Source organism: Canis lupus, chromosome 3 (assembly GCF_011100685.1).
Source record: "Canis lupus familiaris isolate Mischka breed German Shepherd chromosome 3, alternate assembly UU_Cfam_GSD_1.0, whole genome shotgun sequence".
Lineage (NCBI taxonomy): Eukaryota > Metazoa > Chordata > Mammalia > Carnivora > Canidae > Canis > Canis lupus.
In genome coordinates this window covers 3888884-3908307 of record NC_049224.1, presented here as the reverse complement: position 1 = coordinate 3908307, position 19424 = coordinate 3888884, and the positions used below count along the sequence as shown (strand labels likewise).

General features: G+C 40.8%; 1 protein-coding gene across 1 annotated transcript in view; it reads right to left on the bottom strand.

The window, feature by feature from the left end:
- Positions 1 to 19424, bottom strand: part of FBXL17 (F-box and leucine rich repeat protein 17) — a 496926-nt gene that overhangs the window by 189114 nt on the left and 288388 nt on the right. The gene's annotated exons all lie outside the window — the stretch shown is intronic.

The following is a 19424-nucleotide window of genomic DNA, read 5'->3' as shown; positions in this document are numbered from 1 at the left end:
AGCCACTCAGGTGTCCCACATTCTTTCAAGTCTAATAAAATACTTAAGGTCTAAAAGAAAGATGCATTTTTACTTTCACACTTTCCATATAAAACTTTTTAGTTTTAACATGTATGTTGTTCATACAAAATAAAACATACAATAAATATCCTTAAATATTATTTTACACACATGGTTGTTTATCTGTTAGATAAAGAGCTCAAAATAGAATTCCAGGTCAAAAGGTATGCGCATTTTTTCCTTGGACAGTAGTGCCAAAATTTCCCTCCTTTTATAATGGTTAAAACTTGAAATTCAAAAACACAACATGGCAATGAACTCTTTCCATGTTGTGACTATAGAATGATGTATTATGAGTTTTCATAGAAGAGGAAGACAATTCAAAATTAATAAGTTTGCTTCCAGTTACCCTCTTTCTCTCAAAGCGAATAATTCAAGGTGTATATTTGATTACAGATCCCTAAAAAACAAGTCATCGGTCACATGGAAGATATTGCCTGACAGATAGGAAAACAAGAAAACTACTTGGGATTGAATCTGAAAGAAAAGATTTTAAATCTGGGTTTTAAATGAGTCACTTTTTTCCAGTAACCTTCAAGTTGCAGGATAAAATTCCTCTCAAGCAGGAGGTGATGAGAAGAAGTTAAAAAAAAAAAAAAGAAAAGAAAAGAAAAAATGAGAAAAGTGAAATGAAATCACCAGGACTCTTTGAACTGGAAATCCTACAGTTACCAATAGGTCTCATCAAGGAAGGGCTGGTTACCAAAGGAAATGCGGACTCCACCTGGGGAATGACCTGGAGAAGGGCTCAGGGGCTAAGGGAGGGTCAGGTTTCTAGCAGGGATTCTCACGTACACCCCTCCTGATGAGACTGTCTTCCAGATGCTGAGAAGGAAAAGGGAGGAAGAGAAACTGGGTAGGCCCAGGCTCTGAAATTCAAAATGCCTTTGCTGAGGACAAGAAAGAGACACCATGACAGTGATTGTAAGGAAGATTATAAAATCTTAGAGCAATCACTCAGAGCCTGCTGACTACTACTGTTTATTTACTAAGTCACTGTGTTGGCCTATGAGAGCAACATTTTAAATCTCCAAGATATAATAACCATTAATGTTAATTTGTATAATATGTAAACTAAATATATAATCTTTTAAAACTTTTTTACTTAGGAAGTCTGGGGTATATACCTGGTGTGGTCTCATATATGCACATGAGTCCACTGCCTCACCACACGCTTGAAGTTAAAAGCACTGATCATAGTAATTAAAATTTCCATTCCAACATGACTCCAAACAACTTTCTTTGTATAATTCCTGGGAACTATAATACAATCTTTTAATCTTTGTATGCAAATTTTCCTGAATAAAGCAGGATATAAAATAAGTTTCAAGTGTATAATTTGTATCTAAAACTTGAGGACAGTGTCAAAATACTAACCTGTCCTTTGCATTGTGTATCATTTTAGATAGAAGGCGAATAATTGCAATTTTCCTCCATTTTATTATCTGCTTTACAAACTTGCATATTTTCACAAGGCTAACATCTGTATTCTAATGGCAGTGCTTACCTGAAGATGGATTTAAGATTTTCTCACTTTTATTCTCAGTTATTCAAAACGTAACATATATGCCCTTTTTCTTCCATATATGCCTTTAGAGTATGATTTTCTCATTCATATATGAAAGTAAATGAAATGATTATATCCTAAATAAAGCACTGGATTTGAAAATAAGCACTGAGCATTTAAGTGTAAAAGCTAAATAACAGTTTAAAGCAAAACTATATTTTACAAATGGAATTATTTAGCTTGTCTTCTGAAAAATGAATTATTAATTTTCTTCTTATATCTACAATAAAGCAAGGTCACGGTATCCTATAACTCTGAATCTACAGTATGTTTTAAGTAGATGCCCTAAAAGACATAACTAGTCTGTATCTCAATGAATAGATATTCTAAAGGAAATGGGTTGGATAGCATTAATAATTTACATAACAGAAAAACCTTTTATAACAATGTGGAGTTTTATGCACTAACTATGCAGTATATCTGAGTCATATAAAACAGTACCTACCTCATACGATTTTATTGTATTTTTTTTTTAAAAAAAGATTTTATTTATTTATTCATGAGAGACACACAGAGAGAGGCAGAGACACAGGCAGAGGGAGAAGCAGGCTCCATGCAGGGAGCCCAAGGTGGGACTGGATCCTGGGACTCCAGGATCACACCCTGAGCTGAAGGCAGACGCTTAACTGCTGAGCCACCCAGAGATCCCCTGATTTTATTGTTATACATGTACTTTTTAAAATCTTCTGCCAGGGAACATATATCCCATTGTATTCCTATTAGTAGGAATACAATGGCACCAAACCTTATAAATTATAGAAGTTCAATAAATGATCATACAATGAATCCTGAATAAATGAATTGACTACAACATTCAATTTTTAGTTAAAACATACACAAGCACTCCTAAAGTGGTAAAATGAGAAAAAAATACAATTATATGTGACTAGAAAATGAAAACTTAAGGGAATAATTATATTTACTACAAAATGTATTTCTGAAATCTTTGAGCTTGAGGGTCCCTAGATCGCACAAGCCCTTCTAAGGCCAGAGAACAGCCTTCACATTGTATGAGCCTGGTAATATGTTTTCATAAATTTTTCTATATGATATTCTAACTATGACTACTACACATTTAGAATCTAAGTTTTTCTTTGTAATTTTGTATTTGATTTCTTAAGGGATGGAGAGGAAGTTATAAAAGTGACAGGCTCCAGAAACTCGGATCTGCTCCTCCACAGCTTCCTGACACCCTGAGGACACCCTAACGCAAGAACTGAAACTAAACCAAGATTTGGGCAGGTAACAAAGATTTAGTTTACATTTATAGAGATCTGTCTTTTGATTTTTCATAAAGATCTGTCTTCAAAGATTTTTCTTGCTGAAAAATCAAAATAGGACCAATTCTAAGTTATGGGTGAGCACAGTATTCTGAAATACACTTTATCATCTAACAAATCATGTGGTGAGATTTCAATCACGTATCAGCACATTTTCTCAAATTGCAGTTTTCTTTTCTGGTAATTATGCTTGGACATTTATTGACGGTTAACAGCTGCTCTAGTACTTCACTTATTTTACTTCATGTGTTGACATTTCACATTTCCTCATATTTTCAGATAGCCTAGAGTACTAGAAAAAATAGACGCTTTAATATTGCCTCTTAAATTCTTTATGTTTCATTTAACACGTGAAAATATCATAGAGTTGTTGATTTCTGCCTCTTGTGATCTAATATGTCTCATTTAAAAGTGTACAGTAATTGAAATACACATATAACATTCAATTTTCAGTTTAATATTTTGATACACGTGTTCTACCAAAATATCTAAAGTCAACTATCATGAAAGCATCATGAAATACCTTGAGTCCATGATGTTTTTGTTAAAGTTAGCATACAAAAAAGTTATCTTTACGTCAATAAAATATAAATATTCCTAATTGCTAACAGATTTTTTTTTCTGACAAGTGTTAGCCCAAAATGAGTATTTACAGCCTATGCTGAGCAATGAATGCCTGGAAAATAACATTTACAATGAAAACACTAACCCAGTTTTAGCCAAAACAAACAAAACAAAACAAAACCCCCAAAACAAACTTGTACATTAGTACTAGGTAATGGGGCAACTGGAATACTCTTGGCCTTGGAATGATATAAGAAAATATTTAAAGAACATCTGATTCTGCTGAAAATAAGATCATTAATAGACTTCTTGTTAAAACAAATGCTTGAAGGTGTGAGTGTGATATTTCTCTCTCTCTCTCTCACACACACACACACACACACACACACACACACACCATGGTCTACAGCAAGAAATATTTTGATCTTTTTCGTAGGAATACTTTGTTATTTGAGGAGCAGAAGCTAAGAGAAATAAGAAAAACTTACAAGGAAAACATGCCCTAAAATTTACAACTGAATCATGTTTACTGCAGTGATAACATCATTTGCTTTTCCTTCTTGTGTCATGCTATATGTACTTTAAATAAGTGATTTTGTATTTTAAATGGGGGATATTAAGGATTTAAGGGCTTAATTTAACAGTTTGCCTATTTGGGAGTGCTTATTTTATTCTGAAAACAGAAACTTTAAAGACGTACCTTTTTTAAGTCAAAGAAGATAAGGAATAGGGATGATGTCTATATATAAAGAAAGAATAAGAGAAACTCAGTTTTAAAGGATAATTTTGTGTAATCTCTGTTAATGTGCTTTTGTATATGCATCATGCCAACAGTATGTATACACAGAAAATAACTCTTAGAAGAAAGTTACAAAGAAAATTATTCTCGGTAAAATGCTAGATTCCATGACCTGTAAATCAAGATATCTCAGGGGGTAAATTAAACTTCCTGCTTTCCATGGAGGAAAGAAAGATTATTTTTCCTGCATCCTCACTCCTCACCCTGGACTGGTTAGTGTCCATCAAGAAAGGTGACTTGTTTTTCTTGGTTTGAGAGGGTGTCATGTCCCACACAGCTGGAGGAAGAAACGAGAGCTGATGACTCCTTACACATAGCTTTTTAATTTCAAAAACTTCCTTATGCAGAAGCCTATAAAACCAAATTCTACAGTGCTGATAACTGATTTTTTTTTCACTCCATACTCCAGACTACTAGCTATAATTATGTTCAAGCTATTTTGACTACAGTACTCCAGTGGTCAAATAACAAAACTAGTCTGGAGAATATTCTTACAAAGAGAATTAATCTTCTCTGTTAGTTGCCTGATTCTCCCTCTATTGCTGCCCTAAGATACTTCTTTGGACATATGGCATATATTTCAAATTAAAATATTATGCATTAGAACATCAGATTAAGTAGAAGTACTTCTCCAAATAACAGATCTGTAAATGAATCTTCCAATGTTGGAAATCTCAGCATAAGTTGGTATGTTCACCATGTCATTCCATGACACCCGGTAAGGTCCTGCAAAGCCAAATTAGGCCAAAGATTCAATAACGCATCTAGTCTTAAGGCTCTGATCAGGTTAACAATGGTTTTCGGCAGGACTACAGTCATCTTCACGAAGTGTGGCTGTCTTTGAAAACCACTGTTAGGTTCAGAGACAGTAACTTTTAAAGATACTCTTAACACAGTTCTTCCCCATTACTAAAAATCTTATCTTTCATGCTAGCAAATGCGAAGAGCTTTTCATGATAGCATGAAGAAAGTGAATGCTATAAAATGAAAACTGAAAAATTATACTGTTTTTAAGTCACCGACAGGGCTTATTTCACAGGGGTACACTTCATCACTACAAATGCTTCGAACCCATCTCAAAGATGCATCTGCTTTCCTGCTGTCATTTCTACTGCATAAATCAAAACGGTACTCATTAGTGTAAACTCATTAGGGTAAACCAAACCTCAATTGCAAGGATCTCAGCATTTTTGAAAACTCAGATATAAAGATATCCAAATTAATGTCACTTAATTAAAAATATATAGTTTGCTTTGGACAGTTTTTACTAACCCTGATCCTTATTATCTGGACTAGTGAGATTAAGATAATTTAGGGCTGAATAGTTCCAGAGTGCAGCAGAGCATAAAGGCCTTCTAAAATAGAGAGGCCCAAACCCATAATACCCACTACCATGTAACTACCACTGGGAAATGCAATTTTAATTTGCAGCAGAATCTTAAGGAAACACTTTGGTGTAAATAAAAGTGAATCCTTAAAAAAAAAAAAAGAAAAAAGAAATTTAGTAATTTTGCAGATGAAGCAGATAAGGCATTGCCATAACACTTTTCTTTTCAAACCAACGAAATGCAGTTTCTTGATGGAGAAAGAGCTATCTAATTAGAATCCAAAGCATCTTGAGATAAAATTTCACAAAATAAAAGATCAATTTGTGAAAATATATATTACTCTGATACAAGCAGCACTACCATCCGTAGGTGGCACTGCTGGGACAAATTCAGTGGTCTCCCTGAAATTCCCAAAGCCTAACTTGGCTTAGTTGCCAAAACATGCATCTTAATATCGTTTTGGGTTTTTTTTTTTTAAGATTTTATTTATTTATTCATGAGAGGCACAAAGAGAGAGCGGCAGAGACACAGGCAGAGGGAGAAGCAGGCTCCATGCAGGGAGCCCAATGTGGGACTCGATCTGGGGACTTTGGGGTCACACCCTGAGCGGAAGGCAGGCGCTCAACTGCTGAGCCACCCAGGCATGTGGTAATATCCTGTTTTGAAAGTAGAAAAGCAGGCACTAAGATTTTCATGCTCCTACTATACTCAAATGAAGTATATTTGTATGATATTTTCAGGTAAAAGACAATGGAGCAAAATCTGTAACAGGAATTACTTGCCTCAGGACTCAGTAATATTGGAAAACCAAAACTCCATTTGTGTCACATGTCTCACACGTAGGCTTGAAATTAGACCAAAAACTTCACTTTACTACTGGCATCTCCAGTTGTGAGGATGACTTCAGTCAAGTGCACGGATTCTTCTTGGTCTGGTCTTAATCTAGATCCAGAGTGACACCAATCTGATCCAAGTCACATTCCTCATCCACAACACCCGTGGGTAGGTGAGGGGTGAGAGTCATTCTGTCCTCTTCTAAACTTGCTTTGATGTCACAGAGGAAGCAGCTCTACTTCCTTCCAAGCCTAATCTCTTCAGTCCCCTGGTGATACTGTGATCTATAATAAACATATACTTGGTCTTCCTCCCTGTTTCTAGCACAGAGCTCTTAAAACCCTTGGAACATCCTAAGTGATGAGGGAAAGAAAAGTGCCTTTTGTTATATCAATGAGGTGGTTTTTGGTCCTGCACCCAAGGATGGGGGTCTGGGTGCCAGGGAGAATCAACCCTGTGATTAGAGGGTTGTAACTAACCTTCATTCATTGCCCCATGCCACCCCTGGGAAGGGAAAGAGGCTGGAAGTTTCAACAATTCTCAATGGCCAATGGTTGAATCAATCATGCCTCCATAAACCCTCAAAAGTATGGGGTTTTGGTGAACATACGGAGATTTGGGGAAAGTGGTCCATTCAGAGCCACTGAATTCTAAAAGGAACATCCCTTATTCCACTTGACTATAAAATCATTATCACACATTTTCCCCTTCCCTTCCTGATCATTTAAACTTGCTGTCCCTTCTGTTTCATCTTTCATTTACTCCTTGGTACGTTGTAATTCACTTTCTATCCCCTACATTTTAGAGTACAACTTCAGTAAAACTGCCCATCATAGGATTCTCTAAATCAAAAGTCTAGGTCAGAATCTCAACACAACTTCCACAATATCTAGATTTACCAGATACCTCATTCATGAAACCATCTCCTCTTGGGCAGCATCAGATTGGTTCTTCTCCTATCTTCCCGATTGTTCTGTTTCCCAACATGATCTTGGAGGTGCTTCTTCAGTTCCCTTGAATGAAGGGACCTGACCTATTCCACATGATGGGTAGATCTTTCTGCCTGTATGACTCCCAAATGCATCCTAGGCCCTGATCTTTATCCTTAATCTTTATGCCTGTAACACTTATCTACACTGAATCCAACTGAGATTCAAATTCCTTCAAACCAGTTGTTTTTTTCTCCTCATACTTTAACCTAGCTAAAGTTTTAGAGCTTGCTTGACAGAATGTAGTGAGTTAAGAACATGAAAAAAAATCTTACTGACACCCCCAAACCCTCACAATACATTGTATATATGAGAGAGCTATTACTCTGAATTCAAGTATGAGCCACAGCAAGGCAGGGACAGTTACACGGTCACGATCTGCAGAAAGTCTCCTAGAAAGTATGACAAGGAAGTCCTCAGTCACATCTTGATCTCAACCACTAACAACACTTCTTCGCTCATTCCTCATTAACTCTTTTGTATCAGAAACACTTCAGATGTCTAGCTGAGGGGCACTTGACTTTCTCAACAATGAAATATGTTGCTTTTAGTGTAAAGGGGTTATGGAGCTAAACAATAAGGACCCCATCTCAAGGGGAAAAAGATAAAGGTGTATAGGATCATGTCCATAAAATTATTGAAATACATATGCTTATTTTAGGATAGCGTGTTTTCTTTTTTTAAATATTTATTTATTTATTTATTTATTTATTTATTTATTTATTTATTTATTTATTTATTTATTTTAGACACACACACACACACACAGAGATGGGGAGGGGCGCAGAGACACAGGCAGAGGGAGAAGCAGGCTCGATGCGGGAGCCCGACACGGGACTCGATCCCGGGACTCCAGGATTGTGCCCTGGGCCAAAGGCAGGCGCCAAACCACTGAGCCACCCAGGGATCCCCAGCCTATTTTCACTTACACATATTTTTTGCTTCAGGAAGAACACTTTTAGTCCTATGTCAAGTTACGAAAGTTAGAATGCCAGCAAGGCTATATATATTTTAATGATATTTCAAGTAATAGCTGGTTAACAGCAGAGTAAAGGGGACAAAATGAAAAATGAAAAACTCTTTGTGTATACTCCTAAACTGAATAACACCAAACACTACACTTAATGGATAAAGATTGAACTGCACTGGTTGTGAAATTCAGACCTAATGTGGAGACAAGGGGTGAAGAGAACAATATTTTAAATAGTTATTAACACTTTGCTTTCTTTCTGTAACATCTACGAAGACTTGAGACACAAGAAAATGAAAGAACTGCTATCCATGAATTTAATTACTACCAGTTACAAGGTATTATCCATAGGGACCTAAATTGAAGTCAACCGATCATGAAAAATATTATACATGAGGAAATGAAAGATAATCAAAACTAAAAAATAAATGATTAATCTGCTCTACTTGGAAGGCTCAGCAAATGACAATGAAAAACAATAATAAGGCTTTACAGCATAAGCAAGTTTCCCCCTAAATCCAACATGTTAAAGTCCTCAGTATGGAAAGCATTCAATGCTGTATTTATAATGTATTTTCTATACTTGGAATAACACAGATATAAATTCTTACTGAGGATTAGGTCAATCTCATGAAACCAGGCTCCAGAAGTTAACTATATTTAGCTACAAATGAAGTGAGAAAAAAAAGGAGATACATTATTATAATTTTATGGTAATGGAATATTATTGGAAAAATTGGCTAATAAGAAAATGTTTGCATAGTTTCTATACATGTTTTATAATAAGTTATTATATGACCAGATCATGAATATCAAGTAGTTTCAAATTCTTTTTTTTTTCAAATTATTTTCTTGCTACAAAAGGGGTAGTAGGACACTGAAAGCAATACGTTTGCTCATTCATTCACTGTTCATCCAATATTTACCTATTAACTGCCAGACTCCGTGCTAAGTAATAAAGAGGACAGTACCTCTCCTCACAGAAACAAACAAATACCATACATACCAACCTATGTGTTATCACAAAGGTTTTTTGTGAAGGTGTTATGGGGACCTCCGGGAGATGTACCTAACCTAGCAGGTCTCTCTGGTTTAATGTGAAGGAAACTCAATTAGAAGTAGGCTAGATGAGGCCCTCTGCTCCACCCCATTCAACAGATAGCTGCATCTTCTGGTGCAGTGCCAGCCACCTCCCTGAGACACAGTGGTGAAGGTTGGAATAAACAGCTTTGGCTGTCCTGGGTGCCTGGTCACCAGGGCTGCTTTTAATTCTGGCAAAATGGATCTCATCGCTATCAATGATCCCTTCACTGGCCTCAACCACATGGTCTACATGTTCCAGTATGATTCCACTCATAGCAAATTCCACAGCACGGTCAATGCTGAGAATAGGAAACTTGCCGTCAAATGGAAAGCCCACCTCCATTTTCCAGGAGCGAGATCCCACCAACATCAAATGGGGTGATGTTGGTGCTGAGTATGTTGTGGAGTCCACTGGGGTCTTCACCACCATGGAGAAGGCTGGGGCTCACTTGAAGGGTGGGACCAAGAAGGTTATCATCTTTTGCTGATGCCCCCGTGTTTGTAATGGCATGAACCATGATAAGTATGACAACTCTCTCAAAACTGTCAGCAATGACTCCTGGACCACCAACTGCTTGGTCCTCTGGCCAAAGTCATCCATGACAACTCTGGCATCATGAATCACAGTCCATACCATTCAGAAGACCACAGATGGCCCCTCTGGAAAAATGTGATGTAATGACCGAGAGCTGCCCAGAACGTCATCTCTGCCTCTACTGGTGCTGCCAAAGCTGTACGCACGGTCATTCCCTAAACTGAATGGGAAGCTCACTGGCATGTCCTTCCATATCCCCACCTCCACATATCAGCTGTGGATCTGACCTGCTGCCTGCAGAAAGCTGCCAAGTATGATGACATCAAGAAGGTATTGAAGGTGGCATTGGAGGGCCCCCTCATGGGCCTCTTTGGCCACACTGAGAACCAGGTTGTCCCCTGGGACTTTTACAATGACACCTACTCTTCCATCTTCAATGCTGGGGCTAGCATTGCTCTCAATTACTTTGTCAAGCTCATTTCCTGATATGACAATGAATTCGGCTACAGCAACAGAGTATTTTTCCTATGGTCCACATGGCCCCCAAGTCCTCTGAACTACCAGCCCCAGCAAGAGCAAGAGGAAGAGAGGCCCTCAGTTGCCAGGGGAGCCCTTGCCCCAATTCATCTCCCAACACACGGAGAATCTCCCAACCTCCAGTTTCCATTCTAGACCCCATGAAGAAGGGGAGGGACCTGGGGAGCCCTACCTTGTCATGTATCATCAATATACTGTAATACTGTAAAGGAAAAAAAAAAGTAAGTTGGATGAAACGCCAATAAATTGGGTTCTACACAAATGTAAGGTATACTCAGGAACAACTGGAAGTAGGGTTCCTTTCTCTGTGTCTCTTTCCACTTCTCTCTCTAAACTGGCTTCATTCTTTCATAATCATTTTGTCCACAACTCAGAACCATGGCTGAGGAAGCTCTGGGCTCACACCCTCCTATCCTTGCAATGGAGTGGGGAGCTTGAGCTATATTTACAGTTGATCACTCTCAGGAACACTACTACCTTAGAGGTCCAAAGCCAAATACATTTGATTTCTGGTAAGATGGTGGAATGGGAAGATGGTTAGTCCTGGTTTAGTAGGAATTGTACCCCCTAGGCATGCTTACTCTTAGAAAGGTAGGTGCTTCCTGAAGGAACTTTTACTGAGTAACTTGACTATTTTGTTGAAAAATAATTTGTATGGTAAGAGGGCAAAGTGATCCTGAAACTGTCTCTGTGAGGGTCCTTTTAGAGTTTTGGATCTATTTCTGAAACAGGAAGTCTCGAGATAAAATCACTGACTCCTGATTAAAAATAAAATATAAATAATGTATTTCATGTTGTTTGATGTGATGAAAGCCATAGGGCAGAGTTTCAATGCTGTTAAAGACATGACATTCTTTTTTTTGTTTTTTTAAGACATGACATTCTTTACCTGTATTTTAATCTTCTGTATTATACAAGGAAGGACCAGAGAAAATCATTAGAGAAACATAAAATAACCTCAAACTCAAAAATCCCATTATTATTAACCTCTGTTTGAAAAAGTTAAATGTGTAATTATAGGCTCACTGGGTAAACATAACCAACATGGTTATAAAAAATTGTATGGTTATTTTGTGGGTGCGAGCACTGAGGTTTTAAGGATTAGCTCACAGGGGTTAGAAATGGCAAACTCGTGCTGTATTTTAGGTTGCATAAAGCAGGCTCCTCTCTTGTTTACTATCCAGCAATTGCAATGGGCCTAATTTACACAACAATTACTTAGAAAGTAACTCCTTTGAAATGTATTGTGTGATTAATTGACTTGGCTTCAGGAATGCATTGTTGTTTCTACTTCAACCTAATGCCCCCTAGAGCACAGATCCAATTAAGAAACAAGGCAGGGAAGCAGATATTAAGTGTAGTATTCCTATATTACACAGCACTTTTGTATAGGATTGAACACCACCATCTACTGTCTGCAGGTACTTGATTTATCCAGTATATCCTTGTGACACCGGACGTACGGCTTATGGAAATGGATAGGATGTAAAGTAAGTATCTTAAGAGAAAAACTGAAACCAGGTAAATTTAACTTATTAAGAGGTGTTTTTAAAAATGAAAGCGTAAAGGGAAACAAAAGGAAAAATAAGTAACTGGGACTTCATCAAAATACACCATTTCAGCACAGCAAAGGAAACAACAAAACTACAGGGCAACCTTTGGAACAGGAGTGGGAGAAGGTATTTGCAAATAACATACCTGATGAGGAGTTAGTATCCATAAAGAACTTACAAAACTCAACATCCAAAAACCAAATAATCCAGTTAAGAAAGGAGCAGAACACACAATCAGATATTTTTCCAAAGACATCCAGATGGCTTCTTTGACACATAAAGAACAGACACACAAGAAGATGCTCAACGTCATCCATCACAGGGAAATACAAATCAAAACTACAGTGAGATATCACCTCACATGTGTCAGAATGGCCAAAATTAACAACACAGGAAACAACAGGTGTTGGTGAGGATGTGGAGAAAGCGGAACTCTTCTAACAGGGAGAATGCAAGATGGTGCAGCCACTGTGGAAAACAGTATGGAGGGTCCTCAATAAGTTAAAAACAGAACTACCTATAACCCAGCAATTGCACCAACTAGGTATTCACCCAAAGGACACAAAAATACTGATTCGAAGGAGTACGTGCACCCTGATGTTGACAGCAGCATCATCAACAATAGCCAAATCATGGAAAGAGCCCTAATGTCCATCAGCTGATGAATGGATAAAGAAGATGTGGCATATATATAAGTGTAATATTACTCAGCCATCACAAAGAATAAAATCTTGCCTTTTGAAATGACATGGATGGACCTAGAATGGCTTATATGCTAAGCAAAGCAAGTCAGTCAGAGAAAGACAAATACCATATGACTTCACACCTATATGGAATTTAAGAAACAAAACAGATGAACATAAGGGAAGGCGGGGAAAAAAGGAGAGGGAGGCAAACCATAAGAGACTCTTAACTAGAGAACAGAGGGCTGCTGGGGGGGGATGTGGGTGGGGATGGGCTAGATGGGTGATGGGGATTCAGGAGGGCACTTGTGAGGTGCACTGGGTGTTATATGTAAGTGACAAATCACGAAGCTCTATAACTGAAACTAATATTATACTGTATGTTAACTATACAGGAATTTAACAAAAAAAACCTTGAAAAATAAAATGAAATAAAAATAAAAGCCTAACTACAGTTAAACTTAATTATCTCATAGAAATAAAAAGAACAATGATCTGGCCCAAAAATTATTCCTGTCTCTAGTGACAGGAGAATTTTCTTCTGCCGTTAGAGGTCTTCTGCCGTTAGAGGTCTCCAAACTGGCAATGGGGAAAACAAGTCTTAAATTTCAACAAGGATTTGCACTTCCATCTTGCTAGGAAGAAATCATCTACTTCGTTAGTAGAGGCAAAATCTAGAATCATCAGAGTCACATACCAAACGTACACATCACCCAACCTTTGCCTTCAGAGAAGTTAGGGTCCTGCCCGCTAAGACTGCCTCCTCTGTCTCCTTAGAATCCTATGTTCAGACAGCACTCAAGCTTTGCCTGGCCAATAATGTCCAAGTCACTCCCCCAGGCCCTGCTCCATCTTGCCCATCCAACTTCCCTTCCCTTTCTCTCCTCTCTCCCTAACTTTCCAGTCTACCTGCTTAAACTCTAGCATTGTCTGGGCTGTAACTTCATCAAGAAGAAAAAGCTTGAGGCCAACGACTCTCAATTCTAGAGTGAGTTTGAGGAAAGAAGCTGTTCCAATACTGTTACCAGGGGAGAGGCCCAGAGCCCCAGAGGGTGAGAAACCCTGAAACCAGGGGGCACCCAGGCTCAACGCTATCCTACCTCCATCCCTAACATCTGACCTTGGGGAAACACTATTTCTACTGCTGAAACGTAAAAAGAGCAGTGGTTCCATCACATTGTGTAGGCTCACACTGCCTGGTTCAAATCTCACCTTGGTCGCTTCCTAACAATGAAGGTCTGATTTCTCATTTCGAAAATGGTGACACATCTCATAGCATTGTTAATGAAAACTAAGCTACTTAGCATTATCGTAAGTGCCTAGAATAATGGCTGAGAGATATTAAGTGCTCAGTATATGCTGGTTGTTCTCATGGTTATTCTAAAAATTTCCAACCAAAGACAGGTGCCTAGGAGCCATGTGACTCGTTCCCTGTGTCACAGTAGACAAAGTTCCACATACTAGCCATCTCTTCTACTTATTTCAAGTTTTCTTACTTCCAGTTTCTTTTTTTTTTTAATTTTAAAAAAGATTTTATTTTAGAGAGCTTATGCACAAGCAGGGTGGGGGGGCGGAGATGAGACAGAGAGAAAGAGAGAGAACAGACTCCCCGCTGAGCACAGAGTCTGACCCAGGGCTCGATCTCACCACCCTGAGACCACGATCCTGAGATCATGACCCTGAGATCATGACCTGAGCTGAAACCAAGAGTCAAATGCTTAACCGACTGCGCCACCCAGGCGCCCCTCTTACCCCCAGTTTCAGAAGTATTGCTTCATAATCTGCAGAGTGCTCTAAGAACATGAACTGCAATGACCGCCCAGTGTGATCTATAAATTCTTGTTTGTAAAACATCAGAATAATAACAATAACGAAAACAAAAAGAATATAATGACAGCATCACTGTTTTGTCTCCAGTCTCTTTCATAAAATTTATTTCCCAACCTTTGATAAACATATCAGTTCATCTTTAGCCAAAAGTAATAAGATTGTGGAACAAAAGTAAAAACAGTTGAATTCTTGCAATGCCTAGCAGGAAGTAGAGTCTTTCAGTGGTATCTGGATAATAAAATTTGATAGTTAAAGAAATACCACTTGTCAATCAACTACTTGCATTTGTTCAGGAAGGCAACATTACATGCGAGTATTGCTGAAATCTTATGGAATTTTTTTAAAACATTTTATTTTTTATTTATTCATAAGAGACACAGAGAGGCAGAGACACAGGCAGAGGGAGAAGCAGGCTCCCTGCAGGGAGCCCAATGAGGGACTCGATTCTGGGACCCCAGGGTCACGGCCTGAGCCAAAGGCAGACACTCAACCACTGAGCCACTGAGGTGCCCCAATTTTATGGAGTTAATGTATTAATCAGTTTTTGCCTGTGACTGAAGGTGAGGGCAGATAAAAGGGAAAACAATGGAAAATATAACCCATAATGATGTTTAAGAAGGTATAAAATAGGAAAAATCTGTAAATGGTTGAAAGCATGTACGTAATGACTGTTTTAGAGGAGGAAAATACAGCAAGAAACACTAGATCCCTCTCTCCATGGCTTCTCCCTCACCTTCGCCTCAGAAAACACACACTCATACACACAAACATACACACGCGCACACATGCATACATTAAGGTATCAGCTATTTGGGTCATGTACCCCAGAATAAACATGTTCTGTTCCTTCCCAAGTAGCCACAAAACATTGATCTTTAGGATTTTCCCGTTTGTGAAACAAGGCATCAGTCTCACACAGTTTATGAGACCACTGAGGCATGGATAGCTCAGAGCATCCCAGAGATGGAAACGTTCTCATAAAACAAGCTTACACGCGGCTCGAAACACAGATGGCCTGGCCGCAGCCAGCGCAGTGGCCACACCGGGCCCAGGACGTCGGGTCCAGGGCGTGGGGCCCAGGACATAGCCCAGGACGCAGGCCCACAGCTGGGAGGCCAGGACGCAGGCCCAGGATGCAGGCCCAGGATGCGGGGCCCAGGACGCGGGGCTCAGGACGAAGGGCCCAGGATGCAGCCCAGGACGCAGGCCCAGGACGCCGGCCCAGGACGTGGGCCCCAGGACACGGGGCCCAGGACACAGCTCAAGACGTGAGCCCAGGATGCGGGCCCAGGACACGGGCCCACAGCTGGGAGGTCCGGGCCGGGGACCATCCCTGCGAGGGGCATCACGGGCTCCTCAGTGAGGAAAGGGGGGGTGAGAGAGAAAAAAAAAAAGAAACCAACTTTGGAAATGGAAAACAGCTACAGACTAATTTTCATAAGAAAGGTAGAAAACTCCCTGCGTTTAATCGCTTCTATTTAGGAAAGAATCTACCTTTCATATTCTTATAAAGCGGCTTTCTTCTGTGTTATCAATAAAAACGAACACTGACCTTCCTCGCGGAAGGTTAAACTTGCAGCTCCCGCTTGAAAGGCTGGCGTGCCTCCCCTCAGCAGCGACGCCACCGACGTGCCGCCAGCGAGCAGGCCCGGCAGCGCCCGGCCCTCATTAGCCGGGGGATCTTGGCGGCGGCGCTGCTGCTTGCGCACGTCTGTGCATGAGAAACTGCTTTCAAAGGTAACCTTGCCAAGGGCTATGTTCTGTCTTGGCAAAAGGAAGCAAACTTTACTTTTCTACCAATCGGTTTGCTCTGCATGAGAAACAGGTGTTAAGGTACGAAACGGGGCTCGGAGCGGTAGCAAAATAAAAACTCACCCCAAATAAGTTTCATCTGGGAAAAAAAAACCACAACGCAGATAATAAGCCTTCAGGGCCAGCATGTTTGTGCAAAATGCAAATCATGGAAACCGGTTAAGGGATTAAATGCTCTTTTGCAAAAAAATGACCATGGAGATTATAATCATTAATTAAAATCATGTAAATAATTTTCTGAAAGAACTCTCCCTTTTTATCTCCTAGGTTTCAAACAGCCTAATGGTAAAAAGGTTTAGTCTCAGAAGACATTCTCTAATTAAAACCAGAAATCTGGTATAATTAATAAGTGTCAGTCTGCAATCTCAACCACTTAGTAAAGGCAGAGGAATCAAATGCTGATGTTTTATAAAAACTCCAAGAGGATGAAATTTTTATAGCGTCTACTTCCTATCTATACAGTGGGTATCCCAGATGGAAGCGGGAGCTTGGTAAGTGCATAAATATTGTGACACTTACAATTCCTATCTGCCCGTTTTACTCACTTTTCTCTTCTCTTTGGCCCCGGGAACAGGCCAGGACCGAGTAGCTGAGTCTTCTCCACCTGTCCGGCCGCACTGAGCTCCCAGGCCCGTGCCTGGGCTCGCAGCACCTGCCCGATGCCCTCCCGGCCGGCCGGACAGGGGGCTGTGCAGGTGGAGGCCCCCGGGGGCTTTGCAGGTGGAGGCCCCGGGCCTCTGCCCCGGGCTACCGGCAGAGGCGGGGCAGAGGGGAGGCTCCGGGATGCTGCGGCTGCCCAAGAGCACCCCGGGGAAGGGAGCTGGAGTTGCTGGCTCTGGGATCTGCCAAGCCCACCTGACCTCTGGGCCTCTGCCCCCAGGGCCAATGAGATCCCGGACCGGCTGAGCCAGTGTGAGTGGCTGTCGCTGCTGGAACGTGGAAGGCAACCACTACGTGTGGGAAATGACCCGATGACAACGTAGCAGAGAAGATGTGCTACCCAGAGCCTCCTTTGCAAGGACTCGCTGCCAGGCTCAGGGTGTGAGCAGCCCCCGCGTCAGCTGCTGACCTCTGCCCTGGGCCCGAGCTCCCCGCAGAGGGCCACCTGGCACGGAAGGGACGGAGAGAACCACCCAACCAGCCCTGAGCAGGGCACGCATAAAGGCGCTGCTGGCAACAGAAGTCCCTGCAGGGCTGGCCAAGACCTTGCTGTGCCTGCATCCCAGCTGGAACTTTCCCCTCTGCCCAGTCCCTCTTCCTGTTCTACTTCCTCTCACCGGGGCTGATCCCTAATAAACACCTTAGACACCGACCTGCACCTCAGGGTCTGCTGCCAAAGAACTCCACGGTGACAGCCACAGTCTCCGTCCACGTGCACATTACGACGCATTAGAACAAAACAAGAAAACAGAAGAAAAGCAAATATATATGGGAAACCGTATATGGAAAATCCTCGCCAAAGGTCTATAAATAAAACGCATAACCTAGATTTCCTGGTGGCCCGTCCCAGCTTTCCCATTTCCCAAACTTCCTTCGATACTACAGTTTCCTTCAGCCACCTCCAGAAGAAATACTGGTCAGGGAGGAAGGCATTATTTAATAAACTGAATTAATACAATTAAGTTGGCTAGGAATTGATGAGGCCCGTGAGCAATGTGGTATTTCCCTTGAGTCACCAGTTTTGCTTTTTTTTGTTTGTTTGTTTTTAGTCACTTTGAGTGTTGTGACAATAACCTCTTTCTCATTATTGTCGTTTTTTATTAAAGGGGATTTGATGCACAATCTGGGTAAGATTTAAGTAGGTGATGGGAAATAGATGTTTTCAATCAAAATTTGCTGTGAAGCAAATTTCTTTTAAGTGAATCTGATTTTTTAATTAACTGCCATTGTAAAGTTGGAGATCAATTGAACCATAAAAAAGTCACACCTGGGAGTGCAAGTTTTCTTTAAAACTAATATAAAGACATAAATAACTTCAATAAAACAGCAATTTAGGGATTCTATTCTCATTGCCTCATCACATTTTTTGGCTCTAGACCCCAAAGACAGTTGACTGCACAACTCCATGGACACTCATCACTCCTGTTCTGTAGACTTACTTCTCTGAAGCATTATCATTCCCTTGACAATCCTCTTTGACTTCTACTGCACAACAACTTTTGTTTTTTAAGATTTTAATTTATTTTTTCACGAGAGACAGAGAGAGAGAGGCAGAGACACAGAAGCAGGCTCCCTGTGGGGAGCCCGATGCGGGACTGGATCCTGGGACCCCAGGGCCATGGCCTGAGCTGAAGGCAGGTGCCCCACCGCTGAGCCCCCAGGCGGCCCTACAGAGCAACAACTCTTGGTTTCACTCTCCCCCTCCTCTACCATCCAGGCTCCTTCTCTTCCAGGCAGTCATTATAAGACATCGCTGCCAGCTTGGTCTGAGGCCCTTTGCCCTTCTCGCTCCATAAGCGATCCCTGGTGTCCACACCACCACGGGGTTCCAACGCGGCACCCACCCACAGGTGACAGCCACAGACATACATCTCATCCACTGGTGCAGACCACTCACAGGACGCTTCACATAAATGCATCAGAGGCGCTTCCACCCGCACGTGCCCACTGCTGCACCCTCCACGCCCTTCCCAGGCTGCCCACCTCAGAGAACGGCACTACTCTCCATCCGGAGTGAAAACCCCAAACCAAATGGCCTCAGTGACATCTCCCTCTAGGTCACTGTCTCCCTACATCCGAATCCATCATCAAGTCCTGTTGGTTCAGACTCCAAAATTTTCACACGCTGATAAATTCTCATTTTTTTTTCCAGTGACTGAAAATGTAAAAGCCACTTTGAGCTCCCAGGAGGTGAGCGAGATTTGACCCCTGGGCTGCTGTCTGATGACCTGGGTCTTTCAAGACACACTAGGGGGTTCTCAAAACTGCATACCTTACTAAGTTTGTATTACAGGAGGGTGTCTCAAGGGGTTTTCAAATATCTGGTTCTGTTTTGTAGGC